The 16,198-nt window shown below is 39.7% G+C and overlaps 1 long non-coding RNA gene across 1 annotated transcript in view; it reads right to left on the bottom strand.

The window, feature by feature from the left end:
• LOC135204159 (uncharacterized) overlaps positions 1 to 15,987 on the bottom strand; it is a 38,148-nt gene extending 22,161 nt beyond the window's left edge. Inside the window, exons 1-3 of the long non-coding RNA XR_010312117.1 lie at positions 15,920 to 15,987; positions 1,385 to 1,527; positions 639 to 749 (exon numbers count right to left, since the gene is read on the bottom strand). This is a non-coding gene — a long non-coding RNA (uncharacterized LOC135204159). The remainder of the gene's footprint in view (positions 1 to 638; positions 750 to 1,384; positions 1,528 to 15,919) is intronic.
• Between the last annotated feature and the right edge of the window lie 211 nt (positions 15,988 to 16,198).

Genomic DNA, 16,198 nt, shown 5'->3' with positions numbered 1-16,198 from the left:
GTCGTCTAGGACTGTTTTGATAGCTTTATTTAAAATCTTATGCATTCCCTACAGGAAGTGTTCTATGATTTTATAGAATGACACGACAGGGCCCTGAGAGAAGCACTTGTGGTCTTAAACATTTCACTCCCTATTGTCAACTCTGTTGCATTCCTCCTCCTCATCATGAAGTCTTTGAGTTTGCTGTGACCAAACTCATGAAACAAGCCCATTAACATTGTGCCAAAACTGTTGGGTAAGTTGGAACCTAGTTGACAATATTCCTAAGGGCTCCACTCCCCCAAATCTGAAAAGCCCCAGTACTGTATGACTCGGAGTCATAGAAGTATCCAACGCTAACAAAATAATATTTTCTCAAAAGCTTCCAATATGCCATCAGACAAAAAAATAAAATCCATAGAAAATATCCCACAGTAGCCTAATGCAGTACTCTTGACTAAGGAGAAGTTCCTTGCAGTGGTATAAGAAAATTGAATATGATCATCTGCATACAAAGGGTCTCCTAAAAAAGTAAAGGTTCACAACCCAATTTGTCCTCTAGTTTCATTCCATATATATATACTACAGTGGTACGGAGTAGTCATAGCTATTCTATACATACAGCAGAAGTATGACAAGTCAGCACACAAGAAACAAACCTTCAAATGTTTGAGCACTCATTGGTGGCACTGGTCACCAGGTGCGCATCATCCTCTTAGCTAGCCAGCTGCTGATCCAGATTTATATTAACTGCAGCCCACCTGAACCTCCTAAATGAGATAAAGGGAAAATCAGAGATGCCATCTAGGAAGACCCAATACCAATTCTCAAAGGAGGCAGAGCTCATTACAAAATATATGACAGTCAAGCTGATTACAAGAATAAACATACATACTGTATATTGTTTTAAGGAAAGTGATGTGAAATACAGTAAGAGATTAGACGAAACCTTGACATTTTTCTATAATTTTTACACTAGTTGCAAGGTAGGTTAAAGAAATTAGGCAACTGGGTGAGAGAAGAATAAAGGAAACCTGAAATTAAAAGGCTGAAAGAAATGCAGCCAGGGGACCAGAGGAAACACTGCAATGAACCTTTAAAGCACAGTTGCATTATGCAGTAAAAGGCATGCTGTCAACATTACTCACTGACATGTGGGTAATTGAAATCCTCCCTCAAATGCATTGCTAGATAAGGTCCAGGTTTCGACTTAAGAGTCAAATTCCCATAATATAGGTCATAATACAGGTAGAGTATTAAAATTTTACAACGAAGCTGGGATAACATAAGTAAGTATAGGTACACAAATAAGGTGAAGAAAATAGTCTAAATAGTCCTACAGTTGTCACAAGATTATCCCACAGGTGAAAAAAAGATTTGAGAATAGAGAACATTAAATCTATACCTTATTGTTTGTGGCTACAACGAACAAGTCCACCATCACAGTATTCTGTGGCTTGCATATCTGGATGCAGTGACCACTCTGAAGCAAGAACCCAGGTCCAAACAACTTGGGACATCTAGTATGTACAAGCCTATTCTTCTTTCCTGAAATAAAATTTGCAAAAATTAAATTGTACTCAACTACTTAATGGTGGATGTCTGTGGCCTCCTCACATGAACTACATACAGTCATATTCTCTCCCCTCTGATAGAGTGGAGTTATGGAGTTACAGTATATGAAATAACTGACTATTCTATCCTAATTGAATTTGCAAAGCCACTAAATTGTTCTAACTGGTGCATGTTACAACCCACGCAGAGGAACGACATTTCTTGGTGATCAATCCATCTACAGAACCTCTATCACATATTCTTATCATACATACCTCTCGTTGCCTCTATCCTTATAGACCACAAGCCCATTGCTATAATTACCAGTATATCAACCAAACATCAATTAGTATTGGGGGACTTAAGTACTACGTTTACATGTTTATCAATGAGCAATGCTGTACAGCATTAGATATGACTCCATGTGTAGAAAGGTAGTTTGGAAAGGCACTGAACCCATAACCTTGAAGTCAGTCTAACCCACCCTGGAATTCAGTCCAATTCTGCATAAATGAACAAATTACCTACTTCGCTTTGCTTCAACTTCTATGATAATGTAACTAAAACAAATGCAATAATATTGCATTCTAGCTCTTTTCTGGTCTTTATCTCAATAAGTTAAAATACTAATCTACCAATTTCATTCACTACACTGTTCAGAATTCTTCGACCAGTCAACTTCTAAACCCTCAGGAACTTTCAAACAAATATAACAGTAAGACAAAAGCTACTAATTAACCACATTACTTGTACTAAGTTTTTCCTCGTGTTAGACAATTATAATCTCTACACTCTTGCATATATGCTCATCCGAATTTTAATCTGATTTCTCTTCATTCATGACCTTTTCACAAGATTTACTGGGTCCTCCCACAAGTAGAATCCAACTTCTTCCATATCTACTACTCTGCCTCTAGTGATTACCTTCCTGTTATTAAATGTTGAGAACAGTCTTACAATATGACCTTTAGGTAACACTCTCATTAGTATTATAATCTCATGTCCTCCAGCTGTGAACCTGGTAATTTGTAATTAAGCCTCTTTAGAATCTTCTTTAAGGGGTTACTATAGTAATAATCTTCAACACCACAAAGGTTGCTTTCAATGGTCATAAAATGGAGACCTTTTGGTATACCAGATGATAGCATTCTCTACTAGGCAATTCTAGGCCTTAACTCCGCACAGACTGCAAGGACCATTCCCGCAAATTTGGCTAGCCACTAGGGATTGGGGTGTCAAATGTATTTCACTGTGTTTAGCACGACCCCAAAAGAATAATGGTAAACTTAATTAGCAACCCAAATACTATAGGAAACTGTAATTTCCATAGAAATACCCAACACAGAGTTGTTACCTAGATCTAACCTCTAGTACACTCCATATCTCTACTTCACAATATCACATGGCATGTATATCTCTCACATCTTAGCACAGTATAGGTGCCTACAGAACCAGTAATAAACTGCTACTGGGAGCATGAACTACCTGAACACTTGTGGGGATGTTGATTTCCCAAACAAAGCTTTTCAGGACTGCCCATGCCTCTGAGGGTATTTTCTAGATTAAGCATTTAGTAAGTAGAAATAAAGTATCTCATATTAATGTATAGCTTAGTCTTGTTTTTTTCACAGAACATACAGAGCCACATCTCCAGTCTGTTAAGACATGTAACCATCTTCCTCATAGCTTCATTTTCATCTGCTATTGCAAATTCTTGGAGACTAAGTTTTCCTAACATTGGTGGAGGTAAAAAAAACTACTAACAGAGTCACATCTATACCTACTTAATCTAAAAGTCTGAACTTCCTCCTTCCTCCTAAGGCAGGCTGTTGCCAATCTTTTAGTTGGAGATATTTAAAGCCTCTATTGATGCTTAAGGCAACATATCATATCAAAGCTGGAGCATTTCTTGTGGTAACCAAGTAACACACAACCATTATTTCTGGGACAAAGGCCATATGGAAATCAATACGTATTAACAATTATTACTATATTTATTTAAATGAAACATATTGACATGGAACAAGCACACAGGAGACCGACTTGAAATTCATGCATCCAAAGAATATTAGTTTCAACCTCAGGTAATTCTATATCTAGTAGGTGAAAAGAGGGGGAATGGCTAATATGTTTACATTGTCATATAATGATAGTGAAGTCACATAGCTCTCCTCGCTTAGAGACAAGAGGTGGTGCAGTACAAGTTCACTTGGAGAAAAAGGTATTTGCTGAACAAGCAACTTGACTCGGAGATCATTCCCCCGATCTGAGGCATGTACATTCGTTTGTACGCGTATTACAGGCCTACTAGTTCAGGGTACTTGTGGAAGACGTATTCTTTGAGATGAACGATAATAGATCAAGTGGTTGATCCGCGTGTCGGGAGAAAAACGCCCATCGTAAAGGTAGGACACATTCTATAAAAAACTTAGAAAAACTGTTACCTTTTGAAAAGAGAGAGAAGTGTGAAATACTCTCTTTACGTGAATACTTTGAAAAGAGTGATGTGGAGGATATGTTTCTATACCTATTATCAGTCAGGAGGGTAGAATGTTATCTTACTGATTTCTTTATGGGTAGATTTGGGTGTTTATGCCATTATGACTTTTTAATCATTTTGTTTATGTTATAACCAATTGCTTTGGGAAATAAATAGTATTTTTCTATATTTATGCAGTCTTAATAAGCCTCGGGACATCTTGCAGACAGTGCACCGTTGGCAACAGGTAAGAGTTCCCAGTTTGTGTAGTTTAGGGAATAAGGAGGGGTGAAACAGTGGTGGCAGTGGTAAAGGCTTTTTATATAATTTTTATAAGCTGTAGGTACGCTCCGAAGGGACGGGTGACCAGTTAGAAATAGGGGGTTTCTTCCTTTTTTTTGGTAGGAAAAGGGGTTATTAATCATGTCACAGGCAACTCGGAGTCCTTTCTGCTGATTCGGCAGAGAGAAGCTGTCCCTCAGACTTCCTCTCCCAAGCCAAGTCAGTTTCGATTTCTTGAAGTTACGGAATAAAGGTGCTTTAAAAAAAACGTGAGGAGGAAAAGTTTAATTTTCGACATATTAAAGTGTTTCGCAGTTCGCGCATATTTGCGGTGTATATGAATTTGGTTCACGGTCATATGAAGACGTAAGTGTATTTTCGAGTTTTTTTTCTTTCTTATTTTTTTTCTTTTTATATTGTGTATTTTTTTTACCCTTTTGTTCTTGTTCATGTTCCTTGTATTTGTGTGGCAAACTTACCTGAGTGGAATTTTTTCTGCGAGTCACGCCGGAGAGAGAGAGAGAGAGAGAGAGAGAGAGAGAGAGAGAACTGGGACGAGGCAATTGCCGAGGCAAGTTGGCTGGGAAACGTCTTGCATTCTTTTTCCTTTCCAATCCCCTCCTTATTATTATTTTTTTATTGTTATTTTCGTGGGGTTGATTTTGTGATTGGGGACGGGACGCGCTTACCTTATGTTATCCATTATTGGGGGAAAATTTGTGTTGATTTTTCTTGATTGGGTTTAATGTATATAAATACATTGATGATATTGAGATCGGGGAAGCTTATTGAAAAAAACAGCCTTTGGAAACAGGAAAAAATGGCGGATGGTAAACCTACAACGCTACTACATCATGTGACAAACATTACTGCTGGGGTCAGCCCATTCAAAGGGATTGTAGATGGCATACTGTCACAACCTGTAAATATCTTCATAGAAGGAGTTAATAACTATTTAGCGGGAAAGAATATAGTAGACGATGTAGAGGCATTTAGAGAGGCGAAAGCTTTGCTAGATTTCAATAAGGGAGACCTCAGTCATAGGTCAAGGAGTTTCCAATTTACAAAATGTCGTACCTGGACAGACTTGCAAGCATTTTTGAAAACAGCATATGGCTCAAAGGAACACGGAGATATGGTGAGAGACCTTCGAGGTCTTTATAAACTACGGAAAGGCACTAATAGCCTTGTACGACATAGTTCAAAGCTGTTTGACGCAGTGGCAGATTGGGTAGGAAAATTGAAAACATCTAAATGGGTTACAGGGGATAATCTCCCTCTAAATAATGTTCATAAACCTGATCTATTTTTCCCTGCTCTTACACAAGGTACCCGATGCAATAGTGGATAGCTTTGATGAAAAGGTTGAGCCTACCTCAGACGAAGAATTACTTTATACCCAAATAGATAAACACAGGTCTAAATGTCCCACCGTAGATAGCACAATTTTTAACGGGACAGGCCCGAGGGATAGAGTACAGAGAGACACGGAACTTTCTCCTCATCGTCTGTGCGCAAAAGTTGAGTATAAGAAAAGATCAATCGATCAAAAGCAACAGCAGTTGCGTTGTTTCAACTGCAATAAACCAGGACATCCAAAGAAATTGTGTAGGGTTAAATATTGTGGAATGTGTAAAAGTACTGATCATTATTGGCAGTCTTGTCCGTCTCAGATACGGCCTACACCTCAAGATTCTGGTAATTATAATGTGAGAACTTCCCAGGCAGGTCAAACAAGAGGGCACAGGGATCGGCGAAATTTTTGGAAGCCCGGTCAACAAAAAGGGTACAGGTGATTGGTAAATGCCATTGTGGTCTCGTGGGGGACGCCCCAGAGCCCAAGCTTATAGTCTATGGAATAGTAGGGGATGTGGATATCCCGGTTTTTTTAGACATAGGGGCATCAATAAATCTAATGGACTATAATTTGTACAAATCCATGTTCTCCAATTACCCTTTGCAGCCCTCAACGGAGACGGTGTGTGATGTGCAAGCCCATAGATTAAACACCCTGGGTTGTGTTCAAATACAGTTTACTCTCGGTGACAGATTGTTAACAGAACCTTTTTTGGTAATAAAAGGAATTGCGTTTGGTAATAAAATCTTGTTGGGTCATCCTGCGTGTAGAAGACAAGATTTCCATCCATGCGGGTGCTAATGGGATAACAATCGGAAAGATGGGTTATTTCATACCATATGAGGACGTGCATAGAATGGAGGACATGGAGGTTATTGAAAGAGGAGAGGTGCTCGGTGGTATTAATGGCGGTGATAAGAGTGTTATGGGGAAAGGTAATGTTAAAACACACGTTGGTGATATGGGAGATGATTACGGGGGTTCTATCAGAGTTCATAGTGGTAACAATGATAATTATGGTGGTGATGATACTAATATGGATGTTATTTCTGATACTAACAATGCTGGGGATGATACTGAGGGTGGTAATTTGTATGGGGCAGTGGCAAGGGGAGATACTAACCACAAATATAGAGGTGTTTTATTTGAAGATATTATGTTACTACCAGGTTCAAAGACTATGGTAAAAGTTAAATTGAAGGAAATGAGAAAACCCATAGATGTGTGTGTTATTGAAAACAGCGAAAAGCTCAGAGGAGTTGTAAGCACAGCATCGGTGAACAGTGTATCCAAGGATGGGGTTACGTGGGTGGAGTTGTTATACTGTAATGATACAGTTAGGAGATTCCAGAAAAGCACATATATATTGGATTTCCAAGATTGGAATTGTGATAGTGGTTCTATGGCTATCGTAGAGGGGAACCCTGAGTTTTCGGAGGCAGAAATACAATCAAGGAAACGAACATTCACAGAACATTTAGCTAATGCGGATTATAGCGAACACGTTGAAGCGATAAGCGGGCTCTTGGCAGAATTTGGGGATACGGTAGCCTTGCAAGGTGATAAATTGGGGTTGACTAATGTGTTACAGCATAAGGTAAATTTGGAGAGTAACACAAAACCTATTTATATTCCTACATATTGCATACCTTTCAAAATCAGAGAACAGGTAAAGAAAGAGGTTAATAGATGGGAAGAAGAAGGAATCATTAGACCCAGCGTGTCTCCTTACAACTTTCCCTTGTTAGCGGTACCTAAGAAAGACGGTTCGGTCCGTGTATGCATCTATTTTAGACGTTTAAATGAGAAAACGATCCCTGACCGCTACCCAGTCGCGTGCATACCAGATCTATTTGTCGAAATTGGGGGACATAACATTTATAGCTCAATTGATTTGGCGCAAGGTTTCTTACAGGTCCCTCTCAGCGAGAGTAGCAAGGAATATACCGCCTTTTCAGTGCCCAAGGGACACTATGAATTTAAACGAATGCCTTTCGGTTTATCGGGCAGTCCGATGACTTTTACCAGGTTGGTGAACACAGTTTCGCACGGGTTATTGGGCAAAAATGTTTTTGTGTATATGGATGACATCCTGATCGCAGCGGACACGATCGCGCAACACCTGGAAGTGCTTACAGAAGTACTTAGGAGGCTTAGATTAGCGGGGTTGAAAATCAAGCTAGCCAAGTGCTCGTTCTTGAAAAAGCAGATCACATATCTAGGTCACGTCATATCTAAGGAAGGGGTTAGAGTAAATGACGATAAAGTCAAAGCAATAGCGAACTTTCGCACCCCCAGATCAAAGAAAGAGATTAAGTCATTCCTGGGTATCGCTGGTTTCTTTAGGAGGTTCGAAAAAGTGTTTTCTAACATAGCAGCTCCCCTAACTGATGTGTTGCGGGAAGACGTTCAATTTCAATGGAAGGAACCCCAGGCGGAGAGTTTTCAAAAGCTCAAAGACCCGCTAATGAATCCCCCGGTTTTGAAGTTTCCAGATTTTAAGGAACCTTTTACATTAGTGACTGATGCAAGCCAGGAAGGTATAGGTGCTTGCCTTATGCAAAAGTTTGATGGGAAATTTCATCCTATAGCTTTTTATAGCAGGAAGTTCAGGACAAAAGGCAGCAACGAGAAGTCCATGGCCACCATAGATAAGGAAGCCTTTGCAATAGTGTCGAGCTTAGTTCATTTTAAAATGTTACTGATGGGGAATAAAGTAGTTCTTACAGACCACAAACCATTACTCGATCTTTTTAATAAACCCGATTTGTCGCCCAAAAGAGCCTGATGGTTTTTAACTATCAGAGATTTTGATGCTCTCAGCAGGAGTTTTCATGACACGGAAGGTTTCCAAGTCGCGCAGGTCACTAGCGAAACCATACAATGGGATATACCTCTCATAGAGCTAAGGCAAGATGTAGACGAGATTTTAGCAGATGCAAAAGCATTTCTGAGAGGGGAATTAGTCAGGAAACGTTATAGCTTGCCTTTTTCGGGTTTGGAGTTAGAAGGAAATCTATTGGTTAGGAAAATTAAATATAAGTTGAGAACCAGTGAAAATAAAGGAGATACGACACAGATCGTAATTCCGAAAGTCCTAATTCCAGTGGTTTTAGATATAGTTCATTGCAGGTTCGGTAGTCCTCATTTGGGAATAGAAAAAACATATGACGAGGTTCGTGCTAATTACATTTGGAAAAATATGGGTAAAGATGTGGAAAATTTCGTAAGGAATTGTGCGGTGTGCAACGCATGTAAGCCTGCTAGGACAACGTCATGCAAATTAGGATCGTATCCTATACCGAGTAGACCTTTTCAGAGAATACATATGGATGTCTTAGGGAATTTTTGAGAGTCTAGATATGCGAACAAGTACTTGCTAGTGATAATAGATGGTCTTACAAGGATAGTAGAAATTTTCCCACTTAAGCATAAAACGGCCGAAATAGCAGCCATAGCGTTTTTCAATGGTATCATTTGCAGATATGGTTCACCCGAAGTTCTATTAACCGACAATGGGAGGGAATTTGTGAACAAAACCTTAGAATGTTTAGCTGAAGTCATGGGGATACAGAAAGTAACAATTATTCCATACAGACCCGAGGCTAATGGGTTGTGCGAACTAGCAAACAGGAAAGTGCTCGAAGCGCTCAGAAAAACGGTAGGTGGTAATGATAGAAATTGGGACAGATATATTAATGTTGTTAGACATAGCATTAATACTATGGTTAGTAATTCAATTAAAATGTCCCCATTTGAAGCTTTGTTTGGTTATCCAGCGCGAGGCACATTTGATTTGCTAACTACGCCTCACCAGGGGGAGGATACGGTTGAAGCGCTGATATCCACAGCGAGAGAGAGACACGCATGTCTCGGCCGTAATCTCGAATCCACAACCAAAGATATGGTTCAGAAGGGTATTAGTAAATCATCTGATCCCAAGATCAATGTCGGTGATAAGGTATTTTTAAAACTTGAAGTGAGAAATAAGTTAAATTACAAACTAGGCCCGAAGTTTGAAGGTCCTTTTAAAGTCATTGAAGAGAAAATTGGAAATAGGTTTGTAGTTTTAAAATGAACGAACAGGTCAGTCGAGGCTAACACATATCTCGAAATTGAAAAGAATTGGTTGTGGCAATTAATATATGGTTGCGCAATTGCATTAATTTTTCCTTTTTTTTCTTATCTGTTTTTGTGATTTGGTGACAGAATGGCTTCACATTTTTTTCCTTCTCCTTTGTTTCCTTCTAATGTTTTTTTTCTTATTATATGTAAATCTGCGGCGTTTTGGCGTAAGATTTCGGGGTTAATATTTTTCGGCAAATTTTTGCTTTAGCTGAGAAACGGGATGGTTTTTTTTGGCGTGGGGGTCAGTAATTAAATAGAGGAATTATTTATATCACCGGAGTGGTGTTATTATTAAGATGATTTATAAATAATGAGATGGTTCTGCGGAGTGTGCTTACGAAGTTCAGTACTAAACATTTTTTTTTTTGAGAGTCACGAGTTTCTAGCGTCGCGAGTCTGAATATGCTGCAATGCGAAGCACCTGACGTGTTCATAGGTGGGTTTCTTTTTTGCTAAAGTTGCTGTAAGGAGTCCGGTTGCGAATCTTCTCTTTGGAATTGATTACTCGGGGATTTGCACTGTTTTCGTAGATGCTGATTATGGCATTTCACGAGAACGTGTCATGTAAGGGGATTTTTTTTTCTGGTCTTTTCTGGTCGATAGGGTTGCTGCGCTAGCAGATTCGGTACACATTCCGTTTTGGGAAAGATGTTGAATTATATATATGCTTTTTTTTCTTTTCTCAATGTCGTCCGAGAAGATTAAACAACTGACAGCTTTCCTTTTCTTTTCTTTCTCGTTCTGTCAGATGCTGAAATATTGTTTAATCGTCGCCCTGGGATTAGTGGCGCTTGCAAAGACGAAAGTACGCCTGGGTCCCGGAGTGCTAATTGAAGAAGACCACTTAGTATGGTTATCATCTGATAAAGTTACGCTGTGCATCGAGTTCGAAAGTTTGGGTTCAGCCAGATTAGAACTCGAAGGATCGCGAAGCAGAGTCGAAGGACTGATAAACACGTTAGACGAACTTGAGACTACAAGAAACTTGTCTGCATCACTGGGACGTCTTTCATCGGAAATAAAAAATAACTGCAAACAGGGTCCAAGGCAAGATCGGGGAAACACTCACTTGGGTCCCAGAGACAAAACCAGTTGGGGGGAGGGACCCGCCTAAAAGACAGAAAAGGGCAGTGCAGTTGTTGGCGGCGGGGGGTGTAGCTATTGCAGCCATAGCAGGAGTAGCAATAGCGAGTTTGGTGAAGGTTGGAATATTAGAGGCGGAACTCGCCGAACATGAGAAAGCTCTGAATTCTCTAAGAGGGAGAAATGAGAAATTAGAAAATGGATTTAATGAGTTGAGGAAATCAAGTAACATATTACACGCAACAGTAAAAGGGATCCGGGAAGACCTAGACGTCACCATAACATTTTTCACTACACACACTACACTGTTGAATATTTTAAAAGAAACAGAATCTTTGTTGAATGAGATCAAAAGTCACGTGGAAGCAATTATAGCAGCTTCACAGGGGAAAATTTCAAGGGAAATGTTGCCGTTGGGAACTTTGGAGTCAACCTTAAAAGACGCAGCATATGAATAGGGATCAAATATAATTTTTACGGGAGAATTACTTTAGATACTATGGGGTTTTATAGGTACAGTTATCTGATAAGGGGTTACTTGTTGACATACCAGTTAGTGATAAAAAACCATTTCACAGTTATATACTTAGGCCATTTCCTAGTTCTTTCCAGGGGACAGTAGTGGTTTGGACGAGGGTAGAGGTTATGTATATATTAGGTGAGGAATTCCAGTCCTCGGCAGTTGACTATGAACTGGGATGTGTGTTAGTTTATGATAGATGTGTGTGTGAAAGTAGGATATTTACTCTTCGACGTATTGACCTGTCAGGTTGCGAACTAGAATTAGCTCACGAGGACTTACCGACTCATTGCGACTTTAGAGAATTCCCCGATCCATACCAAGTAATATCGACTAAGATGACGACAGCAGTCTTCTGCATCAGATGCAAGATTTCTACTATGTGCAACGGAGACAACAATTCGCTCGTTCTACAGGGATACCAGCTGTTTGACGGTTCCTGCAGAATTCTTTCAGATTTCTTCGGTGCTTAGTCGGCGTGTCTACAACTCGTCGATCAAGGTGTTTCAGCAACACCTACATGGAAGCCATAAGGCGGTTCGAATCCCACCTACAGTGGATACCGTTACAGTCCCGCCGCTCGAAGATAGTGGCAAAGATGGACCTTTTTTTTTCGATGACCGTTATACTATACCAATAGTAATGATCATGTTAGGTGCTATACTGATCACCATTTGTGTGCTTGGAGTTCTTTAACTTTTAAGCATTCGACAAAGCACAAGTGCTCCGGCAACAGAGGTGGCTCTAAGTCATGTGGTAAACTGATACATTGTGCATTAGTTGCCGATATGGTGTGCGACGGGAGTGCACCATTTTCTTTTTTGACCCAGTCTCTGGTTTTTTATATATATTGTAAGACGCTTGTGTGTCTAGTGGCTAGGAGGGAGCTACCATGTGGTAGCCGAGCTCCTCTAGTAGGTGAAAAGAGGGGGAATGGCTAATAATATGTTTAAAGTGTCATATAATGATAGTGAAGTCACATAGCTCTCCTCGCTTAGAGACAAGAGGTGGTGCAGTACAAGTTCACTTGGAGAAAAAGGTACTATTTGCTGAACAAGCAACTTGACCGGAGATCATTCCCCCGATCGTGAGGCATGTACGTTCGTTTGTATGCGTATTACAGGCCTACTAGTTCAGGGTACTTGTGGAAGACGCATTCTTTGAGACGAATGATAATAGATCAAGTGGTTGCTCAGAGTGTCGGGAGAAAACGCCCATCGTAAAGGTAGGACACATTCTATAAAAAACACATTCTATAAAAAACTTAGAAAAACTGTTACCTTTTGAAAAGAGAGAGATGTGTGAAATACTCTCTTTATGTGAATACTTTGAAAATAGTGATGTGGGGGATATGATTCTATACCTATTATCTTTATTACAGATGGGTCCAATTCCATGGTTGATTAGAAACGGGATTCTCTAACCTTGACTAATACGAGACGTTATGACATTTTCGGGTTTGGGAGTGTAACCTTAGTCAGGAGGGTAGAAGGTTATCTTACTGGTTTCTTTATGGGTAGATTTGGGTGTTTATGCCATTATGACTTGTTAATAATTTTGTTCTATGTTATAACCAATTGCTTTGGGAAATAAATAGTATTTTTCTATATTTACGCAGTCTGAATAAGCCTCGAGACATCTTGCAGACAGGGCACCATTGGCAACATGTAAGAGTTCCCAGTTTGTGTAGTTTATGGAATAAGGAGGGGTGAAACACATACAATAGCTCCGCCACCAATAATTTTTATATTTTTTTTTTTCTGATTAATAACTTAGTGCTTTACCTAAAGTTGACCTTTTTTTGAGGAGGAACAGTATTTTTACCCTATTTGTTAACCTTTCCAATCATGGGGGACCCCCAGTGGGAAACCGGGGTATTAGGGTGGGGAATGAATTAAAGAATCCGTTTTAACATACGAATAATGGCACATGTAGAATTAGCAATAAACAAGGCCACCAGCTAACCTAAACAAACCACCTAACCTAATCCAGTAGCCATATCCTTACCTAGTGGGGGGGGGGGGGGGGGGCTTCGCCCCCTGCAACCCCCTTTACACAGCCATATTAAATACAAGACAGCCTAAAACCCTTTGTGTACTTAATTAGGTTGGAGGTAAAGGTGAGCTGCCATCTTTAAAAATGCATGGAGCCTATGATCCAATACTTTAAAAAGCAATTTAAAATAGGCAAGAGCCAAGTATCCAACAAACTGATCCTTTCGACGACTGTATTTAGGCAACAGATTCTTCAAATCCCGCCACCGCCTCTCAATAGTATTAGTATGAGCTCCAGTGTACGGGTCCACAAAGTTCAAGGAGTGGTTGACTCTTAAATGAAGAAATCCCTCCTCATTTAGGCGATCGTATGCCTTCCAACAGTCAGAAATGATGGTAGTGCTGGGCTCTATATAATCCCTTATCACTGCTAAAAGTGTCACTTTGTCCCTACTTTCTACAGGAACAGTAATTGAGACAAGAACTTAGGAGAAAATCCACATAAATTGATGTCAAAGTAGATGGTAATTGAGAACCCGCACCAGAAGTTGAAGGTCCGCACACCTCCATGGCTCTCAAAAGACTGAAAAATTAGTGGTGGAAATTGTGTGAAAAATGTCGAAAGTGTTAGTTTCCTAGTAAAACTGACACTTGATTGGGTATTCAATCCACGTGATTCTAGTTCTGTTAAAATGCTAGTCCCAAGTAAAATGTGGACCATCATCATTGGTTAAAAACTATGACGTTTGGGTGACATCTTGCTACGTAGAATACAGTCGATGATGTAATAATGGCACTCTATGTTTTTAACGTACATACAAACAAACTAACTCTCAGTCTGAAGAGGAATTTGAGTGTGTTATGAAGTCGAGGGACTTAGTTTTTTTTTCAGGTGGGTCAAATTTAATTTTGATTTTTAAACCACTTCTAGACCTAGCACCGCTTAGATTTATATATCAAACAAAACCTTGGACTTATCTCTTTTTAGTGAAGTACTTAAATTTGATAACTGATCATGATACAGAGCCCAGGCTTTTTCATCGCCCTGGGGGTGGAGCAAACCCAAGACATCTGGGTAGCATGCCACAATATGCTAGCCACCATACCAGCTAATAACTGCCATTTCACCATTTTAAATGATTAACGGTGTCTAATAAATTTTCTAAAACAATAGTTCTCAATTTTCATACGAGATAGTTCATGAGCACTTCCATCCAATAAGGAAATGACCTGATGATTTGTCAACTGCTGTGTATAAATGGCATTCCTGACCATTTTGCATAAACCTTTAGTAACTTTGGGTAAAAGCACAAATGGAGCAGTCACTTTATGCTGAATCTATGATAACCAATTTTGTTTACACTGCATAAGCTAATATATCCTTTTCCTATACCGACCACTAACAAAGTTTTAATAGTAGTTTAAATATACTTACATCCTACAATTATAGCCTACACTTAAGAGGAGCCTCTGAGAAACAGGGTTTTAGGGTGGGGAAAAATGCAAAAGACTAGAATGCAAGGATACACATTAGGCTATTAAAGTACTAACCCATGGATACTTCTGCATTCTGACTAAGGCAAGTTCTATTGAATGTTTCTGAAGTTAACCTAAAAATGAAGCTGGTAACCTACCTTGGGTAATTCCAGGCAATAACTCCGCATGGACTGCAAGGAATGGTCCCGTGAATATGAAAGCCACTATGAATTGGGGCATCCAATGTATTTCGGGTTTAGTACTAGCCCCTGAAGGTTAATTGCTGTCGACTCCCAAAAAATTACAGTAAATTCTTAATAAGGAACCAAAATACCATAGGATACTGTAATTTACAAAGAAATACCTAACATGGAGTTATACCTAGATCTACCCTACCTAGTAGTAGAGTGAAGGGTGGGTGGTAAGTGTGAAGACCCCTAGCCCCCCTAGGTTACAAAAACCTGGCATCCTTGGGTTTATTCAGCTTACCTGTGCTTGGGTTACATTACAACCCTAATTTTCAATCGATGGGCCCATTCATTAGTTGGGAGGGTGGTGGCAGGGGTCTTTTAGAACAGGTTAGGTGAAGGTCGCGGGTCACCCTAATCCAAGTAAGAACCAAGTACCCTTAAGTTGGGTTAGGCGGAGTCAGGTTAAATCGTAACCCTATTTTTTATTTACTGGGAAGGGGGAATAGCAGTCAGGTGAAGACTCCACATCCAGGTTCAATACATCCTTGGCCTCTAGTATTTCACTAATAGGTATTTCGAATTTTGAAATGCAATGGTTTATATTTACCATATAATAGGTTTGTTGCCTGGAGTTAGCAGTAAAGCAGTTCCAAGGCCAGCAACTGCCTACATCCCAATATGGGTGCGCCCCTATAGGCTACTACTATAGCCTATATCTTTTTGCTCTGTGTAGCACAACAGCTTGTCTATACAAGGCCAATTAAAGGAACTGGATTTGATTACTCACCGTATACCATCATGATATGATACATAAAAACTATCAGAAGATAAATAACTTAAAATTTCAAACGAATACAGTAACAGTAGTAACAATACCACCACAATTAGTAGAACGTGACTCTAGGTCTATGATCTATGGATGACACTTTATGAGTGGCGACTCGGTCACTCGACTCGAGTCGTCGCGTCTCGGCGAGGCTGTAAAATTATTTACTCAGGGGATAGATGGCGACACCGTCGTCACGACTTTCTTTTCCTTGCATGTTTTCTGTGTCCGTTGCCTCGATTGTACGTCGACAGAACTTGAATACTAGTCAAATTTAATATATGCTGACTGCTGAGGATAACTCTTCGGGGTTAAGTGATTATAGCCAC

The sequence above is a fragment of the Macrobrachium nipponense genome, chromosome 44, assembly GCF_015104395.2.
Source record: "Macrobrachium nipponense isolate FS-2020 chromosome 44, ASM1510439v2, whole genome shotgun sequence".
Lineage (NCBI taxonomy): Eukaryota > Metazoa > Arthropoda > Malacostraca > Decapoda > Palaemonidae > Macrobrachium > Macrobrachium nipponense.
Note: the sequence above shows the minus strand (reverse complement) of the source record. Positions and strands in the feature narration are given on the sequence as shown.